Consider the following 26,795-nt stretch of genomic DNA (forward strand, 5'->3'; position numbering starts at 1 on the left):
GACTCTATCATAAAACAAACAAAAGTGAACAGCAGTAAGGATTATTAGAATGTTCAATTTAACCAAATACCTCTGTAAAGAAAACAGGACATTCAACTGATTAAAACAACAAAATGGTTTTCGCACGAGTTCCTACCCATCTCTCACTGGGACAGCATTTAGACTGGGAAATAAACCCAAGATATTGCATCCCTGGGTAATTCTTCAAGAAGGGAAACAGTAAGATGTATGCACTGTATTACTCAGTGAAATTACTGACTTAAAGAGGAAAGCTTAGGAAACAAAAATGAAATCTGGTTCCTCTGGCTTCTACTATAGTTAGCACCACTTCATTCTCTGCAATGACTGGAAATGTGGCATAGCCATTCTGTGTGTTCTTATTAAATGAATATGTATAACATGAAAGAAGTGATTATCAACAACTGGGTCCAGTTTTGTAGCTATTCTATTCTATTCTATTCTATTCTATTCTATTCTATTCTATTCTATTCTATTCTATTCTATTCTATTCTATTCTATTATCATCTAAAGCAGGAACAATCCTCCAGATCTGGTTGGAATCCAGCTTCCATTATCTCTGACCATTGGTCATGCTGGCTGGGGCCGATGGGAGTAGGGCTTCAACAACATTGGAGGGCCACATATTCCCCACCCCTGTTCTAAAGCACTGTTTCCCAATTCTCCGTAACATAAGAAAACATGTATCATGTCAGCTTCACAAATGCTTTGAGGTTGTTTCCATGCAGCACAATTATCTTAATTTGAAAGGATGCTGACTGGGCACTGACTAACTGATGTGATTAATGTTTTTATCTCAATCAAAGCCAACTCAACTCAGTCAAAGCCAACTTTTTCTTTTTTCTTTTTTTTAAAATGATATTTATTAAGGTTTCAAAGAAAAGAATTACAAGAATTAAAAAAGAAGAAAAAAGACAAAAGTAAAGATAAAAGAAAAAATACAAAATACAAAAAAGATAAAAAACACTTAAAAAAATACATCAGTCTTTCCATACCTTACATTCATTTCCTTGTTTCCCTGACCTCCTCACACCTCCCTTTTTTGTATTCCAATTCAGTTAGTTAATTCAGCAATTTCTTTCCCTCTTTGTTTTTATCTTAGTCCTTTGACATAATATATTATAACTTTGGATTCTCACCTGTTAACAATCCATTTTTACATACACCTTCATAACATTGCTGCTTAAACCACTTAACTTCATTCTGACATCATTCTAACATTCATTAATTTTGCAATATTTCTGTAAATAGTCTTTAAATTTCTTCCAATCTTCTTCCACCGACTCTTCACCCTGGTCTTGGATTCTGCCAGTCATTTCCGCCAATTCCATGTAGTCCATCACCTTCATCTGCCATTCTTCCAGAGTGGGTAAATCTTGTGTTTTCCAATACTTTGCAATAAGTATTCTTGCTGCTGTTGTGGCATACATAAAAAAAGTTCTGTCCTTCTTTGACACCACTTGGCCGACCATGCCCAGGAGAAAGGCCTCTGGTTTCTTCAGAAAGGTATATTTAAATACCCTTTTCATTTCATTATAAATCATCTCCCAGAAAGCCTTAATCCTTGGGCACGTCCACCAAAGGTAAAAGAATGTACCTTCAGTTTCTTTACATTTCCAACATTTATTATTGGGCAAATGATAGATTTTTGCAAGCTTGACTGGTGTCATGTACCACCTGTATATCATTTTCATAATATTCTCTCTTAAGGCATTACATGCCGTGAATTTCATACCTGTGGTCCATAACTGTTCCCAGTCAGCCATCATTATGTTATGTCCAACATCTTGTGCCCATTTAATCATAGCAGATTTCACCGTTTCATCCTGTGTATTCCATTTCAACAGCAAGTTATACATCTTTGACAAAATCTTAGTTTTGGGTTCTAGCAGTTCTGTTTCTAATTTTGATTTTTCCACCTGGAAGCCAAAGCCAACCTTTTCATCACCTCCAGAGGTTTCACACATTTACATTTACACTTCTCAAGCTGGAGAGCAAACAACCGAGCTTGCATGCAATTTCAACTTTGGGTTGCTTTACACAACATAAATTCCATATATGTACAACATATGTACTTGCATAGTTGACAGTTTCACTGTTTGGGCAAGTGGCACAAAGTCCCAACTGGTGACATATTCAAGTGAAGTGTACACATGGTATAATACCACATCCCTAACACATTTGATTAAAAAAAAAAGAAATTAGGAAGTTGTTGCATTATCCCACTCCCAGAACCTGTCTCTGTGGACATGAAATGGACAGGAATAGGATGCCTGGGTGGTGTTTCTGGATCAGTGAGAAACAGATGAGTCCTGCTACTGTCACCAGAAGGCCTGTTATTACAACACTTTCAGCCCACTCTTTCTGCATAAGGTTGAGCTAATGGCAGGCTAATGGCTTTTGGGTTCAACCCAACTAACTAAACCTTGTTCAGTTCTGTTGTTGCTAACAGCCTAATCCATTTCATTCTCTCTCTCCCTCTCTTACACACACACACACACACACACATTTTCACATGTGCAGCTTCAACCAGTGTTTGTTTGTTTTTCAAGGAAATTAATACTAAGGGGTTTTAGATAAATCCCCTCATATGTGACGGAGCTACAGTCCCCCCTAAGCTAGCTTTGGCCATCCCTACTGACCCCACTGGCTATGCTTCCTGCTAACTGCACCATTCAGCAAGTGTGGGAAGGAGTCCTATGTCATACCCTCCAACATCCGGGTGATCCAAATTGGGACGCTCATTTTTTTGGGTCATGATTGAAATGGAGACATCTTGGCAGGACTGGTCTGAAGCAGAGGAGGAAAATGGGGAAGTGCCAGAACTGGACTCTGAGAAGAGGCTCAGTGGGCTGGGGGACAAGTGACTCAGATCCCAGGGAGGAGCTGAGCAGACTGTCAGGGGAGAAGCCTACTTTGGTGTCATTGGATATCCCATGTGCTGCATCACAGAAAACTGACATGACTCCTGAGAGGTGGAGGGAGGAAAGGGAATGCAGGCCAGCAAAGAGAACAATTTGCAGAAGGAAAATTTGGGGGGGGGGGGTGCATCAAAACCAGAAAGCAATGAGAAGGGTGTGCAGGCACACACTGGAGGAGGAGGCAGTGGCCAACAAGCGCAGGAGTTGGACGTGCACCACCTCACCTTGCCTTATGGGACCTTTTGATGAAGGGTGAACTTATAAATGTTATCGATCAACCAAGACTGAAAAATGAGAAAACCCAAATGTTGTTTTAAAATGATCTAGTGTTGATATTGCTACCTAGGGTTCCAGTCCACTGATGTGAAACTCATGGCCTTCCATATGCTGCTGAATGAGTTTCCATCAAGCCCAGCCAGGTTGGCCCAAAGGTCAAGGATGATGGGAGTTATAGTCCAACCCATGCCTGAAGGGCCATAGTTCCCCTTCTCTGTTACAGTCCATTCTGTCCGTGCCTGTTCTTTATTTCAGCCATTCATACACCACTTAATTACAATGGTTTGTAAGTGGCGGACAAGAAGTTCTGTACAATAACCCTTCACACTCACAACAGCTCTGACCTAATTTCTTTTTTGACCTTGTTGTGTCTACATCTCACACCTTACCACTCCCTCTCCTTCGCCCACTCATTGCTGCCTTGCCATCCCTATTTTTGCAAGGGCCTCAAAGGCACTGGCTTCCAAGTTCTCTTTCCTTTCCCTATTTCCCATGAGGAATAAGTCAGGGATGGAGAACCTGTGCCCCCCCCCCCAGTTGCTGATAGACTTCAGCTCCTATCACACCCAGCCCGCATGGCCAATGGTCAGGGATGCTGGGAGATGAAGACTGACAGCCCCTGGAGGGCCCCCTCCCTTGATGAAAGGCTTCAACATAAATACCATGTTAGACATGTGGAAACACCATGTTTCCACATACTAAGGTGCATTGAGGGAGCTCAGGTGGCACAATTTCCTTTGCATATAATAACAAAAGTGGTGTCATCAGGGCAGGACTTTGGGGTGGACATCAGCAAAAAGAGGGGCCGGAGGGCCTCTATACACAGTTGGGCTGGCTTACCCAGCTGAAGTAAGGGAAGTAATACGCATCACCTTCTAATGCAGGGGACCTCCATTTGACCATGGGAATCCAGAATAAAAAAACACCTAACTGGTTGTTACTCATTTGTTGCATGTGATTTTGAGGTCTTCCCTCAAGCTAGCACTTCTCTTTCTGGGCGATTTGCATTTTCTAGGCATTCAAAGCACACTAATTTGCACTTGGGAAAATAGGCGATCCTTTCCCAAGTAATGCAGCAGTTGTGTGCAATTGTGACTGCCGTTTAGAATGTAATCTTCCATTCCAAAGGAGCACCTAATGGGTCCTGCCTGTTCTATGAAGGGTGATGATGATTGACACAACTCCCCCACCCTGGCCTGTGTCATTTGGGGTCATTTTATTTATTGCTTTAGGGGCCGAGAGCTCCCCTGATGGACTGTTCCAGGAACATAAATCTAACTGTAAAAACAACAACTGGTGTATGCAACACACCTCCTGCCCCTCACCAGCAGTGCTCTGCTGTTGCATGAACTTCTTCACATTTAGCGTCCTTAAGGTTGTAATACTTCTGCCTCTTCTGAGCCAGAGCACACATTTGCCCTATTAAAATAAAAAGAGGAGGAATTCGCAATTGTCTTTGAAAACGGACTTAAACTGCACAGGGATAGCATATACTGACTGATCAACCTGATGAGTCCTCAGTCCCTAATTTTTACCCTGAATCACATAACGATCATAGCAAACTAGAGGGAAAAGAGCAGAGAAATAGTTATTGCTGCCTCCTCCCAGCGTCATCCGACTCTTTTTTTCTTCCCCCTAACCTCTCCTGCCTGCCAGCACCTAGCCTTGCTGTTTCTTCCCCCTCAACTTCTGTATTCCTGATCAGACAGACCTTTGCAGCTTTTAGCCTTGCTCATTCCAGCCCTGAAGGACTCAGTCCCCAAATACATGAAAGACCACCTCTTTCCCTACAGACCATCTCATCTGCTAACAACAAGCAACAACCCTCTTGGTTGTTCCACTGCCCTCAGAAGCTCTGGGTGGCCTGGGAGACATCTGGCGCCTTCACTATATACGGCAGCTTTTGGCGAATACTGAAGATGCACCTCTTTACCCTGGCTTTTGGCATTAATTGATTAGAAAGGTATTAGGACATTTTGAACTGACTGCATCATTTATAACAGATCACAGTAAAATGATATAGTTCGGAAACAGATGCAGACAGACTTAGAAATAACTAATCTCAACCTTTTTTTAGTAGGGAGAGGGGATCCTTTACTGGCATTACATCATGAATTTTGTCTCTGTGAATTTAAGGGCGTTTTACATCCAGTAAACAGTTTTTAAAAGAAATTATTTGAACTATTCAAGGGAACTAGGTATGCGGGTGGCGCTGTGGTCTAAACCACAGAGCCTAGGGCTTACCGATCAGAATCCCCGCGACGGGGTGGGCTGCCGTTGCTCAGTCCCAGCTCCTGCTCACCTAGCAGTTCGAAAGCACATCAAGTGCAAGTAGATAAATAGGTACCGCTCTGGCGGGAAGGTGAATGGCGTTTCCTTGCACTGCTCTGGTTCGCCAGAAGTGGTTTAGTCATGTTGGCCACAAGACCTGGAAGCTGTCTGCAGACAAACACCGGCTCCCTCGGCCTATAGAGTGAGATGAGCGCCGCAACCCCAGAGTCTGCCGCGGCTGGACCTAATGGTCAGGGGTCCCTTTACCTTTATTCAGGGGAAAGTACTTAGTTCTATAGAGTTGTAGTTATTTTTTGACTAGGATATAGCAGCTATATGGAACTATTATTTATAGTATTATTAAATACAGCTCTTTTATTTTATAATTTGGAAATGGAAACAGCTGATCCTGAAAATGCAAGGGAAAAAAGAGCAGCAGCCATTAAGTAAAATGGATCTCTGAAAAGAGCGTTGACCCAAAGCAACATCAAAACCTGTACCTGAAATGTGCCTTTAGCCATGCAGTCCTCAGGAGTAAATACTCAGTGGATCTTATTCCAAAATTAAATAGGTAATGGTAAGGTAAGAAAGAGGGAAAGAACCCCTGGATAGTTAAGTCCAGTCAAAGGCGACTATGGGGTTGCGGCGCTCATCTTGTTTTGAGGCCAATCAAGCCAGCATTTGTTCACAGACAGCTTTCCGGATCATGCGGCCAGCATGACTAAACCGCTTCTGGCACAACAGAACACCGTAACGGAAACCAGAGCGCAAGGAAGCGCCGTTTACCTTCCCGCCTCAGCGGTACCTATTTATCTACTTGCATTGGGATGCTTTCGAACTGCTAGGTTGGCAGGAGCTAGGACAGAACAATGGGAGCTTACCCCGTTGCAGGGATTCGAACCTCCAACCTTCCGATCGGCAAGCCCAAGAGGCTCAGTGGTTTAGACCATAGCACCACCCATGTCCTAAATGGGTAATGGGTTGAAGTTTAAAAGGAGATGATCCGTGAGTGACAGGGGCCTGGAGCAGACAACTTTTTAAAGCCTCTATCTAACCAGTGACTGTTACTAATGGGGTGTTCAAACACAACACCCACCCATGCAATCATCACATGCATGAAGGGCAGAGGAATGTACATGCTGGCCATGCCCCCCCAATCCCAGTGTAATCAGTGGCTTCACATTTGGTGTTAGTGTGAAGGACCCCAGGTGCAAACAGAACTACCTGCATGAAGCAGCCCTTACATATGCATGCATATGTGCAGCTGCCATGGGTCTGGACCAGTTAGTATGGCAGTGTGGTATGACCAGTGGGTGTGATCCTGCTGCCCCTCATGTGGGGTGCTAAGTGAGCACACCTTAGATCATTGTGCAAGTTCCACATGTTGATTGTGCATCCTTTATCCTTAATCTATTACCCATCAATATCACTGAGGTGACTCTTAACTAGGGGAAGGCCTCTGAACCGGTAGGAGATGGTGAAGATGTCCTATATAAATCTCCATTTGTGATCTCTGCCCCTGAAGAGGTCTGAGTAGCATTGCAAGGAAGGATCCTGTTCCAAGAGCTAGAAACATAACATAAGCAAAAGAGACGCCTCTCCAAGCAAACTGAATTTCAAAAGTGGAAGATAAGCAGAGATGTTTTATTATGTTTTTATATATGTTGGAAGCTGGCCAAAGTGGTTGGGGCAACCCAGTCAGATGGGGAGGGGTGCTATAAATAGTAGAATTATTCTTATTATTGACTAGAACACCCATATTTTCATAGGAGAAATGTTGGAGGGTATGCGTATGATCTACTTCTTATGGAGCAGGTGGGAAGAATACTAGTATTAGTTGCTTGCCTTTCCTTCTGCCTCCACAAATAAAAGGACTTGTAGGGGAAAGACAAATTGTTTTTGTTTATAAAAGTTGGTCGTTCAGGGGAAGCGGTTTGCAATATTCCCGAGGGAGGCGTCCAGACTCCAGTCAGCTATGGCCTTCCATAGAACTCATCAATGGGTTTTATGAAGCGATGTGTCAAGGAAGCGGGGGGATGCATTGGCTAGATGCATTTCGGGCTGAGGGTCTGGAAAGGAGAACCGGCAGAGGTGTGCAAGGAGAGTGCAGGAGACTCTGGGACACTTGAGGGTGGAAAGATCACGGGCTGGGAAGTAATGAGAAACACGGACAAAAAAGCAAGGTGGCGACACCTCTTTTTCGTGCTCAAATGCAGTACTTCAAAAGCGACTCTTCCAAGCACGACTGTTCTCCAGAATCCTTATAAAATGCCCTATTCAACCGATTGCATTTGCACGCGTGCCGCAAATTCCGCATCGCTTCCTAAGCCTCTGCGTTTTATAACCCGCGTTTTTTCGCTCGTTTGAAAAAAGGCCGGGCGGCCGCTGAAGCAGGAGCGCGCGCGCGAGGAGATTTTGTTTCCCCCTCCACCCCACCCCATGTCGGATCCGTTTCCTGCAGCCCGCCTCTTGGCGAAGAGAGGAAGAAAATAAGATTTGAAAAGTCTGACCGACTTCCTCTATTGCCGACTGCGGCTTGGTCGGTTTGCAATCGAGCGGTTCCGAGGGAGCGGCGTCCTTTGCGCCCCGTGACCCCTAGGAGTCGCTGCAGCGGGAGGCTCGGCGGAGGAGCCGCCATGGCCGGCTGGGGAAGCGAGAAGGCCGCTCCTCCGCCCGTGACGTCAGCAGCCGAGCGCTGAGGCTGAGATTTCAGGGCAGGAGGGGCTGCTGGTCCGAGATCCGGCAACGCGCCTCCTCCAGCGGAGGGCGACTCCCAGTGCAGCCGGGCCTCCGCCCGCCCCCGACGCAGGCGGGCGGGTCGCTTAGCCCCCCTGCGCTCTCCCTGCCACTCCTTGCCCGGGGCTGAAGGAGAGACGAGGCGGTCGCCACCCGCCCAACCTGTTCGCAGACAGGTTCTGCCTGCCCAGGACGACCTCCGCGCTCAGGCGTTCCTCTGGGCTGCGCCTGGGAGAGGGGGCAGGCGGGCGCCCCCACAACTGCAGCTCATCCCTTCTGGAAAAGTTGCTGTTAGTTACCCCAAAGAGACCATTCATCCCACGGCTTCCTCTCACGCAAGAGTAAAAACAAAACCAAGTTCTCCAAACCCGCAGCCTCCAAATCCCATGCATGCTAACAAGGAAAGCAAACTCGCCTTGGAGGGCTGCGCAAATGCGCCTGTTGCTACATTCAAAAGTAGGCCTAGATCTCTCTCCCGTTTTTTAAAAAGTACATTTTAGAGCCGAGCCTCCCTGCAAGGAACTCGGTCCTGAGTGTGTATAGTGTAGCTTGCTCTCTCTCCACTCCCCACCCCGCCGTCCCGCATCCCAACATTTGTTTAAGTGTCAGTCTGAAGGGTCACACGCTGAACTTCCTAGCGAAGGCGGGATTTGAACCTGGAGCTTCGCGGCTGAAGTCAAACGCTCTGTCTCAAGCCATGCATTACTCCCTCAAGGGAAGAAAGATAACTTTGGGGCCCCATTCAACATTTGACCACGAAGTCCACTCCGCCTTATTTACCCACCGGACATGATTCCCCCTTGCAAACAGACTCCCCCCCCACTCTTTATTAGAAGAAGGTGGTTGGCCCTAATGTTCCAGCCTTTTCCAGTAAACGCATCCAGTTTCCTCCCAGCCTCCCTCCCGTCCTGCCTCCGGCAGAAAAACTCCCCCCCCCCCGAGAAAGAGAAGGCGCGGGGTGGGGGGACGACCCTCTTCCTCAGGTCTCCTCCCCCAGAGATGGTCGCGGGAGGAGGAGGAGGCTGTCCATCGGCGAGAAGGGCGGGGGCTGGCTGCTCCTGCTCTCCTTCCTTCCCTCCCTCCTTCTTTCTCTCCCTTTCCAAGTTTCTGCTCCTCCCTCCTTCGCACAAACTTTCCCGTCGCTCTTGCTCGGCGCCCGGCTAGAGCTCCTTTCGGTGCGCGGCGGATTCCTCAGCCAGCCAGCCAGCCGCGCCTCCCCCCCCCTTCCTGCTGCCCTGTCACCTTCTCCCCCCACCTCACCCAAACGATCCAGAGCCTCAAGCGGCTGCACCGGCGGGACCACCACCCACCCTTCCCCGGACAGAGCACGGAGTAAGTAAGCAAGCAAGCGGGCGGGCGAGCGCTCCCATCCCGGCCTTGGAAACTCTCCGGGAGAGGAAGGAGAGGATTCGTCTCTATTGCGCCCCCCTTTTCCCACACAGATGTCCCGGGCTGCGGGGGGAGTTTCCCCGCCCCCTGCCCCTTCCCATATTTATCCACCCCCAGACCCAAACCGTGACCCCCCCTCTCTCCCGCCCATGGAATTGGTCACGCTAGGAAGAGAAAAGTTGAAGGGGGGGGGGAGCCCATTTTCTTTTTACCCCCTTGCCCCCCCCCCCGGGTTTCAGCCATGCCTTGTTGCGGTTTTCCTCTGGGAAAGAACATTGTATCCACCAGTTTATGTCTATAGAGCCTGTCTTGGGCTGCTACTCTTTCCTTGGGGGCAAGTTTCCCTGCTCTCAGAGCTCGCTTTGCTGGGAGCTCCAAACCCTTAAAAGAAAAAAGAAAAACAACAAATCCTACACTGTCCTTTTGGGGGTACACTCAGAGATGCCTGACGTCGAGTCATGGTTCCTGCTCCGTTTCAAGTTTTGAAGTCCGTGGCCTGTAACAGAGCTGGGTTAATTTCCTCCTTATATATAGTTATGCTTTGTCCGTCCCAGTTGGTTGTAATCAGAGCCTGTCCGTCTGCCAAAAGGGCTTTCGTGTGTATGATCCAGACTGTATATTGATAACTAGAATGGAGCATATATCTCTGTATAAAAATAGGTTATATAATCTTTCTGGTCTCTCGGGTATCACAGTGTTGCTCTTACGGATGTTGTGAGTTTTTAAAAATCTTATAACATTCATATTATTTATTAACATCCAAGAGGAAGTCTTTTGAAGCAGGATTTGTGCCTGTATCTATCACCAGCTTGAACCTAGGCCATAGGGCCGCTGTGTTGACAACTCATGGATTGCACAAACACATTTCCTCAATTAATTACCTTTGTGTGTGCTATGTGCGTAATGCTGTGTTTCTCACTCGTTGGTCACGTGCGTAAAAACAAATGCTTTGGTAGATTCGTTGTATGTGTAGATTTATGTTGTATTGTGGAAAGTTACATTTGGAAGTTTATAGTACTGATGTGTGTGTGAGAGAGAAGGGGAGGGTGAGGAGAAGGACGAGCAATTTAACTGGGGAGCGGGGAAGGGAGAGGATATGACAACTGTGTTAATATTGAAAACCCAAGATGGGATGGGCTTGACCAGTGTGTTAAATATCCACCCTATATCAGTCATAACAGGGGATCCAGTTCTGACTGATTAGTTCTGGGCAGCTGACCTACAGTGTTAATGGTTTAACAAAGAAATAGGGAAGCTGTGAGATCAGAGGGCAAAGAACTAAAAAGAGAGGTCTCTTGAGGGTTTCCTATTGTCTGTCATAATCCATGGTATTTTGGTTGTTGCACCAGGGCAGGCGGACTGTGTCAGGCCCTTTCTCCCTTCCATTTAATAGTTTTCTCAATGGCTGCAATGTATTGGAGGCTGCCGCTTGCCTGTTCTTTGTAGAGTTCTTATGGATGTGCAGGAGAACATTAATGAGGGAAACTGGAGAGTTTCTTCTAGGTCATATACATAGCCTCTTGTGAATAAGGCAAAGCATTATTGAGGAGCTCTTGTATATGGGACTTCTAAGAGGAAGGCACTTTGTACTCCAGGCCACTTTCTGATGGTGAGGCCTTGCAGGCAGGTTGCTGTTTGGTCATGGCTCTGCAGGGCTGGATGTATGGTTGGTCCTGCAGGCCTAGACATGCAAGAGCTTACACCGTTCAAGGGAATAGCTATCTCGAAAAGAGCACCTGGGTTGCACTATATGCTACTGCATGAAATATAACCTCCCAAATAAAGACATGCTGCTTTGGGGAGATTGTTCCACCATTGTCTTTTAAGCTGTTTAAGCTGTGAAGTTTGTGCCATGATGAAACATAAAGATAATAGGGCTTTTACTTGCTTTTAGGTATGGGGTAGGCGCTTACCTGTCCTGGGAAACTGAGGCAAGGGATTGTGGGCAAGGTTTCAACTTTCCCATGGTGATTGTGAGCAAGACATACAGCCAAGTATAACTGCATGTACCCCAATGTCCTCACAAATCAGTGCAAATTTCCTATGGGTATACTCAAACAGTATACACACTTATCTGGGAGTAAGCCCCACTGAAAACAACAGGAATTTCTTCTGAATAAACGTATTTAGGATTATGCTGTAATATATTGATTTGAGTGAGTGCTTAATAATTGCAATCACAGTTCCAGCGGATATCCTCCAAATGTTTACTAGTAAACTCGGAGTGATATATTTCATTTCCAGAAAGCCATTAGGCTGCTGTGTTGTTCTAGAAATATTATGGTTTATTATTATGTATTTGTATTATGGAAGCAGAAAAGAGCTATTCTCAGTTTTTACTGGATATCACCCACCCCAAACCTCCTAAGAACAAGTTTGAAGTTCCCTCCCTTTTGTTTCAAAGTAATTACATTTAGCACCAACAACTGCTGTGTGCTGCCTTCGTAGCCCTGCTCTTCAACCTTAGAAGTGTCTGTATATTAACATGCAAGGCAAGATGGTGATTATTGGGTCATTTATAGCTTCTCCATACTTTCTTATTTATATAAGGCTGAAGGTCTAGTCATAAAAGGTCAGTTGGAGACTTCATAATGATATGCATGCCTGTGGGTCTCTGTGTCTCCAGAAATGTTCTCTTTATGGAGGGTTAACACTGGTGTTGAAACTACGTATGTGTCGTGGGGATCTGAAATCCACTGACTTCCCACATTAGCAAGTTTCAAATCCAATTTTGAACCTGAAGAAGTGACTGTAAATCTTACTAAGCTTAAGCCCAAACTTCCTACCTTTTGGTAAGAAAACAAACTTTTCAAGCTGTGAAATTCTTGGATGTGAAACCATAATTTCACTACACCATTTTAATTTTGCAGACATATTGGCTTTCATATTATAAGATTTATAGCTTCGGTTAGAAAGTTTTTACATTACTTTACTCAACACATGATTAAAAGTATTGCTTAAACTTGGAAGTTAAAACACATTAAAATGGTACTGTAGACAAGTTGCTGTATATTTTGATAGGCGATAGTTGGTGTTTGGTAGTTTACATGCCCGCTGCACCATTTAAAACTTATTTCCACTTTATTAATATTCCAGTTACAGAAAGGGAGTCAAATAGCTGCTAGCTTTAATATTTTCAAAGGCAGAATACTTATTGTCTCTCTCCTGCAGAAGAGCAACAAGCTGTAAACCAAAGTACAAATCTTAGTTACAGCTTGTGGTTTGTCTACAGTGAGACAAACCATGAGTCCCCATTCAGACAATGTGCTAAGCCAAATCATGACTTAGTTTACACAGTGCATCAGAGGAGGAGGAGGAGCAAAGCGACTGGTTTCTTTGGCAGCCTACATGCTCATGCTAAACCTACTTTCAGGCAGATGTAGGGTTTTGGTCTTAAGCATCCCCAAATGTAAGACACAACCATTTTAAACTGCCAGGGACTGTGTGATTTTTGCCTAGAAGTCTGACTTCAAACTGAGCTAGAAGTAATGGCAATTGTCACAATCTGATACATTTTGTGAAACAAGTTTGACAGCTCTTGGTCCAGTTTCCTTGTGAGACCTGTGCTTGTCTTATAGAAACCACCAGTCCTATTGACAGTAACCGACCATCCCTAATTGCACTTTCAGTAGAGAGCAGAGACTGGATGTGCCAAGGATCTGGAGTCTTCTCCCCTACTTTTGCTGTGTTTGGGAATATAGACATGTCAGATGAGAGCTTTCCCCTCTTGCTGTTATCTGGCTTGCTTCATATGAGCAAACTCTTGAGTGGGATGCATAAGGAATTGATCCTACTTGGATGTGATTCATAGAGTGCTGGTTACTAGGTCCTTTCACAGTCTTATTGTAATAACACAGGTCAGAAACGGCCATCTGCAGATTTGTTCTTCAATGTCTGTAATATGAAATACTTGGTGTTCCTTTGTGGCAGGGGTTTGCGGACCTGTGACCCTGCAGGTGTTTGTTTGTTTGTTTATAAAAATATTTATAGATCACTATTTCATAAAAAAAATCAATGTGGTTTACAATAAAAAATATTTAAGACCAGAAAGTATTTTCTTTAATCATACTACTAGCCTGAGATTTGGGGCCATTATGGCTCCCCTTGCCCGCAGCATACACTTACCAAATGCATATTCCATATTTTAGGTGCATCGTTCATATAATCTAATTCCATGTGTTACCTTGGACCAGAAGAAATGCTGAGTTCACAGGACCTTAATCAGGGATGCTGAACAGTGATAGGCCTAGATATCGGAGGCAGGTATAGGGCTACCAATGGACTAGGAAAAAAACTAGTATTTATCTGCTATATAGGCAAAGTGTAACGGTAGGCGTCAATAAAAATTAAACAAGAGATTGCCCTCATATTCTGCTTGTGGACTTCCCACAGACATCTGATTGACCACTGTGAAACCAGGATGCTAGTCTAGATGGGCTTTTGGTCTGATCCAGCAGAGTTCTTATGTAAGATTGATTTGCAGACATTAACAGGTGACACTCCATAGCATGGAGATAAGCACGTTGCTTGCTCATGTCTACAAGCCATATTACACAAGAGCCAGGACCAGTGAAAAGGTGTGTAACCTTTTCCTGTAATTGACTGGCATGTATGATGTGTATTATGCAAAATATATATATTGTAATCCATTGAATTGAATAATTCCAATAAAATAATGTGTTTTGAAAAGTGGCTAACCTTAGGCAAGTAAGGCCATTTAATCTACAGTCTGAATAGTTAACGTTTCTCTAGAAACAGCATCATTGGACGCAGGTGAGTACATTTGGAAGAATTCGGTTTATGCTTGAGAATGCACCAAGGATGGGGAACTTTTTTGAGCCAGCTTTGACTAGTGAGTGGGACAGTTCATATATCAACCTCTTGATTGGCCCATAGCCTGGACATTCTTCATGCCTGGTCTACATTGACTGATAGCAGCTCTCCAGGATTTCAAACAGGGGGTCTGCCAGCCTTACTTGGAGATGCCAGGGATTGAATTTGGGACCTGCTACATACAACACGGGACGCGGGTGGCGCTGTGGGTTAAACCACAGAGCCTAGGACTTGCTGATCAGAAGGTCGGCGGTTCCAATCCCCGCGACGGGGTGAGCTCCCGTTGCTCGGTCCCTGCTCCTGCCAACCTAGCAGTTTGAAAGTACGTCAAAGTGCAAGTAGATAAATAGGTACCGCTCCGGCAGGAAGGTAAACAGTGTTTCCGTGCACTGCTCTGGTTCGCCAGAAGCGGCTTAGTCATGCTGGCCACATGACCCGGAAGCTGTACACCGGCTCCCTCGGCCAATAAAGGAAGATGAGCGCCGCAACCCCAGAGTCAGTCACGACTGGACCTAATGGTCAGGGGTCCCTTTACCTTTACCTTTACATACAACACAGATACTCTGTCACTGAGCTGTGGCCTGTGGTGCTGGGAGCACTCTAGTTTTCTAACTCTGTTGAGTGGGGACAAAGACATTTGACTCTTTTTCCTGTCAAAATGATTGAAAGCACTCACCTATGTCATCTACCTTCTGCAGTAATGGACCATGGTGTAACTGTCAGGATTTTGGAGGGGCGTTAGAAGAACCCTTCTGCATCAGCCCAAAGGCCTTTATAGTCCAGCATTTTGTTCCCACTGTGGCCAACCAGATGCCTATGGGAAACCCACAAGCAGTTCCTGCATGCACTCAAGATGGTCAGCCTTATAATTTAACACTCACCTCGTTACCCACGGCAAGCCATTGTTGCCCTTAAGTTAAAAAAAGAAAACACTCCCAAGGCAGCTGAGAACCTCAACAATAAACAATATTAAGAGCCAGGCTTAATTTGGCATGTGCACCAGAGGTTCCCTATGTCTGCAGTATGATGCACAATCTTATACAGTGGTACCTCAGGTTAAGTACTTAATTCGTTCCGGAGGTCCGTTTTTAACCTGAAACTGTTCTTAACCTGAAGCACCACTTTAGCTAATGGGGCTTCCTGCTGCTGCCGCACTGCCAGAGCCCAATTTCTATTCTTATCCTGAAGCAAAGTTCTTAACCTGAAACACTATTTCTGGGTTAGCTGAGTGTGTAACCTGAAGCGTGTGTAACCTGAAGCATATGTAACCTGAGGTACCACTGTACAGCCTTGTGCTATCAAATGAGGGGCACTGTAGGATGAGAGAAATTAGATATACATGGTGAAATATCTAGCAGTTTGAGCTTTGTGCATTTACTCAGAAGTAAGTCCTGTGAAATGCGATGGGTAAGTCTGATGATATTGCCTCCTAATGGTGCAACACTGGGCAACAGAATAAATGTTATGAGTAAATGTTGTGCAGGGATGTAGTATGAAGGAAAATAAATTACTGTTGTTGCTATCTGGAGATCCCAGCCTCTTCAACCAAAATTTATAGGTTTGTTTATTTGTTTGTTCATTGTTTGTTTGTTACTACTACTACTACTACTTCTACATATATATATATATATATATATATATATATATATATATACACACACCCAGCCCATCTGTCTGGGTTTCTCCAGCCACTCTGGGCAGCTTACAGCATATATAAAAACATAATAAAACATCAAATGTTAAAAACTTCCCGATACAGGGCTGCCTCCAGAGGTCTTCTAAAATTTGTGTAGTTCTTTATCTCCTTGACATCTGAACGGAGGGCATTCCACAGGGAGGGTGCTATTGCTGAGAAGGTCCTCTGCCTTATGACATTTGTATGCTATCCAGTAAGACAAAGTTATGCACAACATCAAATGATCAAGTAAAAAACCACTTTAATACAAAGGAAAAGACGAAACCATTAAAGGGTGGAAACTACATAAATACAGCAGAACAGAACTCATCATCCGATTAGAAATGGGTTAAAAAATTAGATCCAGATTACCAAAGTTACTTAAAAGGTTCGGGTGAACATAAAGGCCTACAACTGGTGGTGAAAATACCACAAATCTGGTGCTAAAAAAGCTTCCCTGGGAAGATTCTGTAATTAGAGATAGAGAAAACTTTTATTATTTATACCTTACCCATCTGGCTGGGTTGCCTCAGCTCCTCTGGGCTGGAAAAAGGCCCTCTCTCTGGTGATTGCAGGTCTCACTTCATTTGCAGTGGCACCTGGAGTAGAGCTTTTGAAGTTTTGGTGGATGCATATCGGAGGTGATGGTCTTACAGTTAGCCTGGTCCCAAGGTGTTGGGGGCTTTGAAGGTAAAAGCCAGCACTTTAAATTGGACTCAGAAGCTGACAGGGGGCCAGTTTAGCTGACAAGGCACAGGTGTAATACAGTCAAGGCAGTCCAGTCCCTGTTAATGATCTTGTGGCCATGTTCTGGATGAACTACATTTTTAAAGACAGCACTGTGTTGCAGTAACTTATGAACAGGGTTACAAGAGTATGGGTAATTTTGGCCAAGTGATCTCCCTCCAGGTATGGCCACAGTTGGATATAAACTGAAACTGCCGAGATTACTGGAGCCTCTAATGGCAATGTTGGATTAATAAGTACCTACAGACTATGAGCCTGATCCTTTGGGAAGAGTGCGACTCCATCTAGAGCAAGCTGAACACCATTCACCACCAGCCAACAATACCTCCATCTTGTCTGAATCAAGTTGACCTTCATTTAGTCCATTACCATGCTTAAACACTAGTTCTGGACAACCACAGCCCCACCTGTCTGATGAGAACTAGAGATAAAGCTGGGTATCAGCGGTGTATGGGTGACGCTTCAGACAAGATCTCCTGATGACCACTCCCAGTAGTTTTGCGTAGATGTTAAACATTATGGGAGGACAAGTTGAACTCTGTGGAACCCCAGCACTCTCCAGTGAAAATAATTAAGGGAAAATATTTGAAGTGAATTTTTGACTCCTCTCTCTCTCTCTCTCTCTTTTTTTTTAAAAAAGCACTGAATTAAGACTAGGATTTTCATGAACACCTGGCAGTAATCTAAATCCACCCCCATACAAGTCATTGGTGAAGTTTAGCTAGGTGATGTCAGTGCTAAGTTATTTAGATTTTCCTCCTTTGGGTGACATGAACAAGATGCTCTACTGGGTCCTGTTTTTAATCCAGATCTCCAGAATACATATCTACTTACTGCCACATTGGGCCACAAACACTGCTTGTATGTGACACAGGTCATTATAACTTTAGGTCTCTGCCGAAACATCCTAGAACATGATTAAAACACTTACAAATGTTTAATAATAATAATAATAATAATAATAATAATAATAATAATAATAATAGAAAAACTCCAATAACAACAAAGGCTGAAACACTTAGTTGATTTATGGGTTAATCAGTTAAAATAGTTTAATTTATTCAGAAGGTGTCTTAAATTACTTGGGCAGCAGCTTTAGATATACCATAGATATAGCAAATGTTTTCAGGAGGTATGCCCCATATGACACATGTTGCAACATGTGTATGTAATCTAAAAACAGGACTATTGTGTCCTTATGCAATGTTAAGCAGGTTAAATCCGTTGATAAAGATTCCTCTTGTTGTGTGATATTGCTTGTAAGATATTAATGGCGGGTGGGAACATACTAGGCAGTGTTTATGTTTGCCTGTGCATAGATCAGTCTTCCCCATCCTGGTATCTTCCAGATGTTTTGGCATACAACTCCCATCAAGGGAAGTTGCAGCCCAAAACAACCAAGGGTGTTTGGAGGGCACCAAGTTGGGCAAGTCGGTCCTAGACAATGGACTAGTTTGGATATAACACAAACCATAATTTAGTGTTGTGAGAACGAGCCTTCCCCAGGGCTCATGCACCTCCCTCTGTTTTAGATTAACTGCAGCTTCCTGCATTGTCTAAACCTGCAAAAACGGTGGTTATCTTAACAATGGTGAGTTGAAACAAGCCCACTTCAAACCATAACTTATGTAGCTGGCTTCTTTTTACTACTCATAGTTAACCCTCACAGCAGTTTAGGGTTCAGACCAGACATTAAACTGCTGTTAATGTGAAATTGAAAAGAATAGGGAGTGTGAGAACTTGAGGCAATGCTTCTTCTTTTTGTGTCTGAATGCAACCATTGATGTTAACCATTTTGCCACCCGTGGTAGAGTGGTGGAAGGAATATTTTCTTTTAAACTTGCTTACAGTGGTACCTCGGGTTAAGTACTTAATTTGTTCCGGAGGTCCGTTCTTAACCTGAAACTGTTCTTAACCTGAAGCACCACTTTAGCTAATGGGGCCTCCTGCTGCTGCCGTGCCGCCGGAGCACGATTTCTGTTCTCATCCTGAAGCAAAGTTCTTAACCCAAGGTAATATTTCTGGGTTAGTGGAGTCTGTAACCTTAAGCGTATGTAACCCGAGGTACCACTGTATATGGATTTTACCATGTGGTGTTATGCATTTTGTTTTAAACTTGCTTATATGGATTTTACCATATGGTGTTATGCATTTTTTATTGTAAATCACTTTGATATTAATCATTGCAATGCTTTAAATTTGGTGAATGTCATGTAGCACAACTATCATCTTCGTCTGTATCATCCAACACTAAGAGACTAGCCATGTAATTTAAAAAATGATGATACTGCAATCCATTCCTTGTTGTCAATCGCATTAAACTTTCTGAGGTTGAAAATATTTCCCCAAACTCAAGGGACCCAGTTGCTATTTCCATAAATTTACCTCTTCCAAGAAAAAACAGGTTTTGATACCAACCCTCACATGTTTCCAGTGGTGTATTTAAACATCCGCCTGGTAGCCATAGGTGACAAAGAGCTGCAGACATGCACGTGAGCATGGATGGATGGAAGATGGATGGAGCGCGTCATCCCTCTGTGACCAGCACAGAAACCTAAGAGGAGTACTCATGGAGCACCCACATGGAAGCGGGCTCCTGTTGCAGGGGGGACAGAGCCCTTAATGGCTTAATCCCTCCTCAGCAAGCCTCCAGCCTCTATTTAATTTGGAGAAAGGCTCCATAGCTCAAGTCTGAGGTTCATTCTCTAGCATCTTCAGGAATGTCTGGGGAAGACTTCTGCCTGAAACCCTGATGATCTGCTGCTATGCACAACACTGAGCTAGATGGATCAGTGGGTCTGATTTGATGTAAGGCAGCTTCCTGGTTTGCTTCCTAATTCTGACCGCTGGCGTTGAGAGGTATTTCAATAAAGCCATAAGGCGGCTGCAAAGCATTAATGTTTTTTTTTAAATAAAAAATGGGTATTGTCAGCATGTGTCATCACTTCATTTTTCAGCCTCCTTCCCCCAAATCTTTTATTGAACAGAGGGAATATAAGGGGAATATGATACTGGTACATGGGAAATATTAATGCCTACCTTTTCCATGGGGTGAACTCTGTACTTGCATTCCACCTTCAAGCTTATGAAAACTTTTGCTACTCCCAGGATTACTTTTCTTCAAAGCTTGTAATAAGTTTTATTCACATTCTTACAACTATGGGGTGAGGCATGATGTCGCGGTGTAACTGCTCTTTGCATTAAGTTTTATTAACTGTAGAATAGTAAATTCATAATTTCTATCAATTTGTTAGATTTTACAAAAGTATTTCTGGGTGCCTTACAGTTGTGGTGTATGTGTTTGGGTGGGGAGGGGGCGTGAGGCACCTCAAGCTTGTGCTATCAGTTTGAATGAACTGACCCTCATATGAAATGAGGATATAATATAAATGGTGTGTGTGTTTCTGCTTGATGCAGAGCGACTGCATATGCTTTGGAAATGCACCTTCTGGTTTGTTTGTTTGTTTGTTTGTTTGTTTGTTTATCCTCAGCACTTGACACATTACCTTCTAAAGGAGTTACTTGCTCTTTTGTTTCTGACATAGGACTTGTGGATGTCAGCTGCAGTGACATCCCCAAGGACTTCGGAGGCTTGCTGCCTTATTGCAGAGGAAACTACCTAGGAGAAGCAGGAATGGAGGTGTTAAAACAGGCTTGGTTCTCATTAGCATTCTCATATTTACGACTGGACAATCTGCAGTGGCAATGGAGGAGGAGCCCGCTCTAGTTTAGCCTCTTCCATCCCATTGCTAAACAAACTCAAAAACAGTCTCTTTCTGCCCAGCCCAAAACAGCTCCACTGGCCTCTGCCTGAGGAGCGAGGTGCCTATGAGCAGCTTCCCATTCTACCTGTGAGCTCCCCATTGGCAGTAGCCCACAGAAAATCCTAAATTGGGACATTCTAGGGGCAGGGAGGGGTTGACTCAGGATCCACTGTTGTCACTTGACAGTATTGGGTTTTACCTGGGTGTGATTGCTACACTTTATACACCTACACTTTATAGTCTATAAAGCAGGCCTTGCCTGCCCCCTCCCCACCTTCTGCCACAGCTGCCATGAGCACTGGGGCAGTGGATTTGGCAGTGGAGACACTGCTCTGCCCTGCCCTGCTGCTGTCTGGCTCAGTTTGGATTGCTCTGCCATGTAGCATCTCTTAATATCTTCAAAGATTTCCAGTCACCCATCAATTAACAGTGTTCTTTATGCATGTTATAACAGAAGCATAGGAAATATGCTGCTGATATAGCACGACACGAAATGGCCACCCCCTAAAATGTGCGTGTGAGAGTGAATGTGTGTGTAGAGTATATTCGTGTGTGCATATGAGCATACAGGGGTACATTGGTTCTTGAACATAATCTGTTCCGGGAGTCTGTTTGACTCCAGGAACCTTTCAAAAACCAAGGCGTGGCTTCCAATTGGCCGCAGGAGCTTCCTGCACTCAACTGGAAGCTGCGTCGGAAGTTTTGCTTCTGAAAAACGTTATCAAACCGGAACGCCTACTTCCGGGTTTGCGGTGTTTAGGATCTGATTTGTTTGGCTACTAAGCCGTTTGAGATCCAAGGTATGAATGTAAATGGTGGGTGCTCGGTATGTGAAGTGGTGAGTGGGGTGGGTGTGACCCTGCCCATTACCAGCTCTGATCCTGTCCACATTTCCCATAGCCACTTTTATTTTGGACCCCTCCACCTTTGGCATGCAGCTCTTGGAAGGCTGGCCACGAGGGAATGTGACTCTTTGTTTGACATCGGTTCCACACTCCTGCTATAAGCTATAGAAAGTAACGTATCTCCTCTGGCATCCAGATTTGACTTGGAATCTCTCCATTTTACTCTGCAAGAGTGGAAAAGCACAATGTGTCTGCATGCAAGTGAATGAAGCAGTGTGTGCATTCAGCTGAGTGCTGACTTTTAAGTTGGGAGAAGGCTGAGGAGGTGGTAGAGGTGGCAATGTAATTAAATTTACTGTTACTGCCTCCGAGGTATATTTTGTACAGGACAGTGTCTGCTGTGCTGTTTGAACATGAATGTGTGCCAATTTAGACACATTTAGATATCAAATGAAGTTTATTGTGTATCTTATGCAGGTGTTTTGCTGTTTGCATGAATCGTGGTAACTTGCATGTACCGTGCAATAAAAAATTCCTTCCAGTAGCACCTTAAAGACCAACTAAGTTAGTTCTTGGTATGAGCTTTCGTGTGCATGCACACTTCTTCAGATACACTGAAATAGAAGTTGCCAGATCCTTCTATATAGTGAGAAGGTGGGGAGGGGTGTTACTCAGAAGGATGGTGGGAATGGGAGATAGGCAGATAGCTGGGAGAGCCTGTTGACGACTCTTAACGACTGTAATAGGTCTTACAGGAAAAGGCAAGGGGTGGGAAGGTGAGAAATGGTTTAGTTATGTATAGTGAGATAAGAATCCAATGTCTTTGTTAAGCCCAGGTCTTTTCATGGTTTTAAGTTTGGTAATGAGTTGTAATTCAGCAGCTTCTCTTTCCAGTCTATTTCTGAAATTCCTTTGTAGTAAAACAGCTACTTTGAGATCTTGTATAGAATGCCCTGGGAGATTGAAGTGTTCTCCTACTGGTTTCTCTGTTCTGTGATTCTTGATGTCAGATTTATGTCCGTTTATTCTTTGGCGTAAGGTTTGGCCTGTTTGTCCAATATAGAGAGCTGAAGGACACTGTTGGCATTTGATGGCATACACAATGTTAGACGATGAGCAATTAAATAGTCCCGAGATGGTATGTGTGATGTTGTTGGGGCCAGTAATGGTGTTGTCCGGGTGTATGTGGCAGCAAAGTTGGCATCTGGGTTTATTGCAGGCTCTGGTGCCAGTGTCTGTGTTAAGTCTGGTTGTAGTATTATTGTGGGTTAGGAGTTGTTTAAGATTGGGTGGCTGTCTGTAGGCAATGAAAGGTCTTCCTCCCAGAGCTTGAGAAAGAGAACTGTCATTGTCCAGGAGAGGTTGTAGATCTCTGATGATGCGTTGTACTGTTTTAACTTGGGAGCTGTATGTGATGACTAGAGGTGTTCTGTTATTTTCTTTTTTGGGTCTGTCTTGCAAATAACAAGAAAATAAAAAGAAAATAACAGAACACCTCTAGTCATCACATACAGCTCCCAAGTTAAAACAGTACAACGCATCATCAGAGATCTACAACCTCTCCTGGACAATGACAGTTCTCTTTCTCAAGCTCTGGGAGGAAGACCTTTCATTGCCTACAGACAGCCACCCAATCTTAAACAACTCCTAACCCACAATAATACTACAACCAGACTTAACACAGACACTGGCACCAGAGCCTGCAATAAACCCAGATGCCAACTTTGCTGCCACATACACCCGGACAACACCATTACTGGCCCCAACAACATCACACATACCATCTCGGGACTATTTAATTGCTCATCGTCTAACATTGTGTATGCCATCAAATGCCAACAGTGTCCTTCAGCTCTCTATATTGGACAAACAGGCCAAACCTTACGCCAAAGAATAAACGGACATAAATCTGACATCAAGAATCACAGAACAGAGAAACCAGTAGGAGAACACTTCAATCTCCCAGGGCATTCTATACAAGATCTCAAAGTAGCTGTTTTACTACAAAGGAATTTCAGAAATAGACTGGAAAGAGAAGCTGCTGAATTACAACTCATTACCAAACTTAAAACCATGAAAAGACCTGGGCTTAACAAAGACATTGGATTCTTATCTCACTATACATAACTAAACCATTTCTCACCTTCCCACCCCTTGCCTTTTCCTGTAAGACCTATTACAGTCGTTAAGAGTCGTCAACAGGCTCTCCCAGCTATCTGCCTATCTCCCATTCCCACCATCCTTCTGAGTAACACCCCTCCCCACCTTCTCACTATATAGAAGGATCTGGCAACTTCTATTTCAGTGTATCTGAAGAAGTGTGCATGCACACGAAAGCTCATACCAAGAACTAACTTAGTTGGTCTTTAAGGTGCTACTGGAAGGAATTTTTTATTTTGACTATGGCAGACCAACACGGCTACCTATCTACTACTGGTACCGTGCAATAATTACTTTGGAAATCTGGATGATCGTCATCCATTTGATCTTTCTTTGTGAAATTAGCAGCTATCAATCCCATCCCTTGTCTAAAATCATAGTGCAGGATAGTTGTAAGTCTCCCAGCAATCTTCAGCTTGGGGATATTACCAGTGGTCTACATTGCAGGATTGTCATAAGCCACTACGTTGTTCTCTCCTCCAACCGGTCCGCAATATTGATGCTTGGAACTACATCATGGAAGTGCCATTCATCAATTGGCCTCAAATACATGGGTGACGGGGCTGCACTTCATTGCAAGGTTGCTGTCAGCCACCTCTCACAGTCTTGGGGAAAGATACCCCTCCCATGACTAAGGCCTCATTCTCTACAATACAGGGGTATCAACGCTAGATAGTTTCTGTGTTCCTTCTTGATGCAGGACACATTGTTAAGGTCTTCAACAAGAATTGAATTTGAATTTGAAGATCTGAGTTTGAAAGAAGCTTTAGCTTCTGGTTTTTGGAGGTAGTGTGAGTGCAATGCCGCCAAATCGCTGCAAAAATGCAATTCTGAATTTCACTGTGGTCTCAAGTGAGCCCCTGTTGTTTTTATTACTCTAGTGAGAAGTAGTCATGGTGTCAAAAGTAAGCAGGGAAAGCTGGCTTTCTGACCACACCTCTTTGTGGGCAACTTGTGCCCTTTCACATATTGTTCGACTCCAACCCCCAGCATGGAAATGGAGGGAGTTGTAGTCCAATAACACGTGGGCAACCTTCCCCCAATAGTTGTGGTATTGTTTGTTGCCTTAATCAATTCTCCATCAAGATATGCTCATGGGTTAATATCTGCCTACTTATTTAATTTTTCAGTCTTTCAATCATCCAGTGCAGAGAGTAATGGTTCGTAAAATCAGTTCAATATATAAGCAGGTTTGACAATCTGCTGCATCTTTTGATTCTTTGGCTTCAGCTGGTTCCCATGTCTATGTAGTTTGCAGCTGATTGGAAAAGGCCAAGCTAAGAATTTGTCTCTGTGCTGTAAATGTGCTTATGTGCCTAATAAAAGGTGCCATATCTGAGGAGCCAATTTATGGACTACTGTAACACGAACAATTTTAAGTTTTTAGTAAGGAGTCCTGGTTTGATTACTGTGCATACATTCTAGAATTACTCCTGAACTTTCAGAGCATCTTTACCTATTGTGTTTTTTAACACAGTGATATATTATTCTGGGATTTTATTTTAATGGCACGCATATATTTTTGTGTCACGCTTCACATACCACGATAAACTCTGGTTGCCCTACACAGTTACATTTGTAGGAATATTGTGATATATGAAGGAATCCTCATTTAACAGATGGAAATTATTTCTGGCTAACATCCAGGTCTGTCTTTGGTAGCGAGTCCAAGTGTTGTGGGAGTGGGTTAATGAAAAGTCACAATTCAGTTTTATATATTCCTTGTCTGAGTTCTACTGAACCCTTGGGCAATTTATTTGTAATTTTGCCATTTCCCCCCCTGGTCGCTTAGCTCTAATAAGCTGCTTTTTCACAAACTGGTTGTTCTTTAAATACATTCCCTAAACTGTTTTAGTGCAGCTGCTTCTCAATAGCTTGGCACAGGGTTAACATTTTTATTGATCACATTGTAGATATTGAGGATGTCTGTCCAACCTAGAGTTTTCAGTCTGGGGTATGTGTGTTTGAGCATCTTTTCAGGAGTCAAACATATATACCATACTTTTCTCAGTTACAAACCATAAAAATGTCCTCTAAGTAGTCCATTACCTGCAGTAAATAACTTTTGTTGCCTTACAGTAGTTATTTGATGAGTATACCATTGGCTGTATGCATGTAGAATAACACGTATGCACGGCCAACTGGTTTCAGTGATCTTTGATAGTGTGTTTTAGGTTTCTGATGGTCTGACCCACTCTTCACCCGAGTCTTTCTGTGCTTAAAACCAGGGCTTTTTTCAGCAGGAACTCACCGGAACTCAGTTCCAGCACCTTGCGGGGGTGTGTGTCATTGCTATAATAAAAGAACAAAGGAAGCATTCATTTTGAGTTCCGGCACCTCTTTTTCTAGAAAAATAGCACTGCTTAAAACCATTCTTTGTTCAATGTCTATATTTTGTTGCGTCTCATATTTCTTTATTTGGCTACAAAGTAGTTTTGAAATGTAAGCAGTGGGTGGTTTTTGTTTTTGTTCTGGTATAGAAAAGTTTTGCATATAATCAGTTTATTTTGCTGAATATGGCACTTGTCAGTAAAAACTCTGATTAAATACATACAGTTTCAGGGCCAGAATAGTTCAGTCTTGGTGCAGAGCTGCTCATGGGCATAGCCAGGATTTAGTTGTGGGGGCAGGCGGGGGGGGGCAGAACTGAGTTATGTGCCACGAAATTGGTCAGTTAGTTGTACAGTCAAACCTCGGATCCCAAACATCTCCATTTTGGAATGTTTTGGCTCCTGAACGTCAAAAACCTGGAAGTGAATGCTCCGGTTTTCAAACATTTTTCGGAAGCTAAACGTCCAACGCGGCTTCTGCTTGAGTGCAGGAAGCTCCTGCAACCAATCGGAAGCCACGCCTTGGTTGTCGAACATTTCGGAAGCCAAATGGGCTTCCGGAACAGATTACATTCAACAACCGAGGTTTCACTGTATTTTTATTTATTTACTTGATTTGGGGGGGGGGGTAGCTGCTCCTTGCTGTCTATGCCCATGGAGCAGCTTCGTGAGTGTCATGAATTCTTTGAACATTTTAAAGAGCAAGCACAAATACAGAAACCCAGTCAATCAATTCTTAACTCTTGTGCACCCATTTCTCTTCCCCTTCTTTCCCCCTTAGCGGAGAGTTAATGTTGCTATTCTTTGGTAGTTCTTGGAGATGAGACCAC

General features: G+C 43.9%; 1 protein-coding gene and 1 long non-coding RNA gene across 7 annotated transcripts in view; one reads left to right on the top strand and one right to left on the bottom strand.

Annotated features, from left to right (window-relative positions):
- Positions 1 to 26,795, bottom strand: part of LOC310709587 — a 479,424-nt gene that overhangs the window by 92,148 nt on the left and 360,481 nt on the right. The window contains exon 2 of the long non-coding RNA XR_014527594.1: positions 14,633 to 14,668. This is a non-coding gene — a long non-coding RNA (uncharacterized lncRNA). The remainder of the gene's footprint in view (positions 1 to 14,632; positions 14,669 to 26,795) is intronic.
- Positions 9,256 to 26,795, top strand: part of TEAD3 (TEA domain transcription factor 3) — an 89,838-nt gene continuing 72,298 nt past the window's right edge. For all 6 annotated transcript variants that reach the window (XM_083509408.1, XM_083509409.1, XM_083509410.1 and 3 more), the window contains exon 1: positions 9,256 to 9,554. The gene's annotated coding sequence lies outside the window, so the exon portion shown is untranslated. The remainder of the gene's footprint in view (positions 9,555 to 26,795) is intronic.

The sequence above is a fragment of the Podarcis liolepis genome (genome assembly GCF_965112155.1).
Source record: "Podarcis liolepis genome assembly, chromosome: 6".
Classification (NCBI taxonomy): Eukaryota; Metazoa; Chordata; class Lepidosauria; order Squamata; family Lacertidae; genus Podarcis; species Podarcis liolepis.